Source organism: Marmota flaviventris, chromosome 13 (assembly GCF_047511675.1).
Source record: "Marmota flaviventris isolate mMarFla1 chromosome 13, mMarFla1.hap1, whole genome shotgun sequence".
Taxonomy (NCBI): domain Eukaryota; kingdom Metazoa; phylum Chordata; class Mammalia; order Rodentia; family Sciuridae; genus Marmota; species Marmota flaviventris.
Window position 1 is genome coordinate 71,515,534 of NC_092510.1, and position 4,853 is coordinate 71,520,386.

Sequence of the window (4,853 nt, forward strand, 5' to 3'; positions counted from 1 at the left end):
CAGCCGTGGATGCCCCAGGATCTGCTCTACTGTGGACCTCTGTGTGGGGTCCAACATCATTATTTGGTGTACAGGGGATATTTTACCTTTCATGCATGATCAGCTCCTTCAGCTGCTTAGCGGTGGTCTATGGAAATGGGTGTCTCCCTGTGACCATCAAATATAGAAGGACACCCAGGTTCCGGATGTCCACAGGGGAGCCCTCATGTTTTTTCCTCTAGATGACTTCAGAGTTAAAGTATTTAAGAGGGTGCCCCAGAACTTGTTTAACTTACACCTGGTCATGAATCTGGTGCTTGGGCTGAAGTCGATGAGTTTGATGTTGCCTCTGGCATCCACCAGGATGTTTCCCACCTTCAGGTCAAGGAGCACAATACCCTTCTTGTGGCAGTAGTGCATGGCATTTGGGATCTGCCTGAACAGTCTCTAAGCCTCCTCTTCTTGGGATGTGGGGCCATAGCTATCCCCCAACTGCATATTCCATGATGACATAGATATTTTTGATGGTCTTAATGACCTGAAGGAGCTGGATCATGTTTTGATGCTCCACAGCCGTCAGCCTATCCGGTTCAGATAAGATGGGGATGTTCTGTTCTACCTTTGGTAGAACTTTCACGACCATCTCTGTCCCAGTTGAGGAGATGGCGGGTTACTTTCACCTGGGCAAAGCCACCCTGTCCAACGTTCCTCAGAACCTGATAATGGTCCATGAAGGAGATAGAAAAGGATAGGCAGTCGAGAGTAGGGAAGGGTCAGTAAAGGTCATCAAGAGGGCAAGCACGAGAACAGCCATTTTAACATGCCCCAACATGTTATAAAGCAGTTCTGGTTTCCATGTCACAGCGTGGCTGTGTAATCTGGGACAACTGAGATACCAAGAGCCAGTCAAGAGGAGTTTATCAACTTCTCTTTAGGTGCCTTTAAAAGAAGGAACATTGTAAGACTGAAATGGCACTTTTACCACTCTCAGGTGCCCTGCATTCAAGAGTTCTGTCTTTCACCTTTTTAAGTAAAATTCCTGCTCGCTTGTTTACTTTGGTGTTTGTAGTGTTCATTCTTCAACTCCGTGGAACACAAACCCAATTCCAACTAGGCCCCTGTAGCACTGAACCATCCCTAACTCCTGTTACCACACATCCTAAGTAGGAACACCAACTAAGGATGCTAGAAAAACAAGACAAAACCAAAAGACAAAGCAACAAAAATCCAGATTTAAAAAAAAAAAAATCAAAAGACCACAACCACCAACCACCTACTGCTCTATCTGGGAATCTGATAGGTCACCACCAAGAGCTTCCTGTACTTTCAGCCAGCCTCTTAGTTTGCCAGTGTGTGAAGTTCCCTGTGGTGAGGTCAGAGCAAGAAATGGGTCAGTCTTGCCAGGACATCACCCCCAAGGGTCATCAGTTTTGGGCCTTCAGGACCTTTTTGACTTTTGTAAGAATAAGAAACTCTGGAAGGCTTTTGCTTCAGTGGGTTATAGAAACTGATATTTACTCATTTAGAAATTCAAATTTGTAGGATTAATAAGTTTTCTGAGGCATCAGTAGTGATGGCTATTGATGTACTTAGGCAAAAACATTAAAAGGCAAAAGAGCCAGGCATGGTGACTCATGCCTGTAATCCCAGCAACTGAAGGCCGAGGCAGGAGGATCACAAGTTCAAAGCCCGCCTCAGCAACTTAATGAGACCCTGTCTCAAAAAATACAAAAGGGCTGAGGATGTAACTCAGTGGTTCAGTGCTTCAATCCCCAGTACCAAATAAATCAATAAACAAAATGAAAAGCAAAAGCTCCACAATCAGGGGTCGGGAGTGTGGCTCAGTGGTCAGGCAGTTACCTAGCATGCACAAGGCCCCAGGTTGGATCCTGGCTGAAAACAAAATGAAGCTAAAAAAACCAAGGAGTCACATAACAAAAGCAGATTAATTGAGAGCTTTCTTAGAGAAGTGAATAACATTCAAGTCTGGTGTTGTAGGTGGAGGACACAGACTAGAACACTGTTGTTCTCATGGCAAAGAGTTGGAAGGGATAATGCAGGCTTCTCAACTTTTCTACCCTGTTGTGGGCTGGATTGTGTCCTCTCCCTCTGAAATTCACATGTTGAAGTCCTAACCCGCAGGACCTCAGAATATAACCAAGTATATTCGTGCATTTAAAGAGGTAGTTAAGGTAAAACTAAGGTTATTAGAGTGGGCCCTCCTCGTCCAGCGTGATCGTTGTCCTTATAAGGAGGATTGGGGCACAGGCTAACACAAAGGCAAGACCAAGCAAAGCCACAGAGAGAAGACAGCCCAGAACTGACACTGCCCTGCTGACCCCTTGACCTTGGATCTCCAGCCTCCAGAACTGTGAGAAAATCCGTTGCTGTTGTATAGGCTTCGGGGATTCTGTGCTTTGTCACAGTCTCAGCTCAGCCACACCCCTTGTAGCAGAGAATTCCCTGAGGTACTCAAAGTGGCTTAGAGCAACCACAAAATTTCTGAGAAGTCTTGTTTCATAGTATAAATATGAGTCCATCCCAGAACGTTTAGTACAAAATATTTTAAGTTAATTTCCAAAAAGCAAAAATAGTCAAATCCTGCCCCCAACCATCTCTGCTATGAGCCATGGGGGAGAGAGAGGAGCAGGCTGTACAAACCTCAGAAACTTGGCTGCTAGAATTTTCATTTTCCTGTGCCTTGATTTCCTCGTTTGTAAAATAGGGATCACATAAGACCTGCTCAGGACATCAGAATTACTCTGTTGAATGTTTGTGAAAACCAAAAGGAAATAATGGAAAATATTTGGTTTGTTTCCCACATCTGCACTAATACCAATACACTCGGAGGGGTTGCTCCAGGGGCAAAAGGAAAAAAGAAAAAAAAAAAGATCTATGTTTTAAGTTTGAAGACTTTAGAAAGGAACCACTGTGGGCCCAGATGCATCAATTGCTCTGTATCCCAATGGGTGCATTTTCGTTTATTGTATCAAAATATGATCAATACCCTTCTCTGTTCCTTTTCTTCTACCATATTAGCTACAACAAGAGGTTGTCAGAAAGCGACATCTTGTGGCCTTTTTGAGTTCTGCCCTTAATCATTTTTAATATTCCCAAAATCTTTGTCAAGGGATTAAAAGAGGCACCAAGCAATGTCCCTAACCCCCAACATGTGCGAAACAGGCAGGTTACTAATTTGGTACCCTTAGGCCCACATGTCCTAAGTATTCCTTTAATCCATCTATTTAGTGAATGGCTGAAAACTATAAAGTCATATAACAATCATGCATTTATGCACTAATAAGGTATTATACTCCAAGTTTTTTTGAGTCATCATCTATGTTAGTGGTGCTTTTTTTTTGCTTACTATGGGATAATTTTAGTTCTTTTATTAAGAATATAACTTACATGAATGTGATTATACAGTTTTATTGAAAATATTTTTTTAAAAAACCTTGTTATTTCTAAATAGCAAAACATCATATACTTTCTCAGGTATCTATTTGTTATAGTTTGAATCTGAAATATCCCCCAAAGGCTCATTGAAGACTTAGTCCCCAGTTCAGTAATGTTGAAGCTTTGGGAAGTGATGGATCACAAGGCCTCTGATTTCATCAATGGCTTAATCCATGGATGGGTTCCTAGCTGGACTGTTGGGAGGTGGTGGAGACTGCAGCAGGGGAGACCTACTTGAAGGGAATTGGTCCTGGGGAACTGTGTCTTAATCCTAGTGGCCTTCTGCCACCACACCCTTCCACCACGATATTTCTGCCTTGGAGCCAGCCTACCAGGGATCTGAAACTTCAGAAGCTGAATCAAAAGACATCTTTCCTCTTGTAAGCTGATTTTCTCAGATATTTCATTACAGCAACAGAAAACTAACACAATATTTTTCGAGTAATATGGTTTTCTATTAATAAGCTCAAAGAATTCATGTTTTACATGTATGATATTCAAGTACCCGTGTTAAGACAATGATGTTCACTTAAACCCACAAGTCATTTGCAAATAGAAGTCCTTTTTTTTTTTTTTTTTTTTAAGATCCTGCCTCTGGATTTATTTGTACAAACAGCACAGGAGGACACCAGTTCCCATAGACAGGGGCTCAGGGGTCACACCAGTCCTTCTGTCCTTATTTGCAGGGACCTGGGCACCCTTGGGGGCCTGGACACCTTTGGGAACAGAGCTGGAGCCAGAGCCGGAGCCGGAGCTGATACTTGAGCTGGAGTTGCAGCCTGGGTCTTGCCTTGGGCTTTGGCCTTTGGCTGGCTGAGCCTGGGATCCCTGGCCATGTGGGCACGAGCACGCTTCCCGTGCTTGGGATGGGCTAGCAAGGTGATCAAGCTTGTGGCTGGCACCCTTTGGCATCTTGGGCTTAACTTCCTTAGGCTTTGCAGGAGCCTTGGTAGCCTCGGCACGTGCACTCATGGCCTTGGCGATGTTTGCCTGCATTTTTTTCAGGCCCTTCTTATTGTGCTTCTTGGCAAAATGCATATTTCTCAGGAACTTAGGGTCTACCCCCTTAAGAGATAAATATCTTTGTGATCGGGGTTTCTTGATGCCATTTCTGTGCCATTTTCGGGACTGGTTATGTGTGGTGTGATTCTTGGACTTGGCCATGTTGTGAGCCGCCACTCTTGGAGCTGTTGAGACCTCAAATAGGAGTTCTTATTGTTAGTTTTTGCAACAACAATAACAACAAAATGAAAATCCTGATTTATTCAGTGATTACCAAAAACTGAAGGACAGAAAAATAATCTTCAGCTTTGCGTGTATACCTCATAATATAACATGACTTTGGACCCAAATGGGCTCTCCAAGCTACCTGGTGGGACCCTGGTAACAAAAACTCCATCACTCAAATCTTGACCAAA

The 4,853-nt window shown here is 43.4% G+C and overlaps 1 pseudogene; it reads right to left on the reverse strand.

The window, feature by feature from the left end:
* Positions 1-460: 460 nt before the first annotated feature.
* Positions 461-4,599, reverse strand: LOC114089115 (large ribosomal subunit protein eL29 pseudogene; annotated as a pseudogene).
* Between the last annotated feature and the right edge of the window lie 254 nt (positions 4,600-4,853).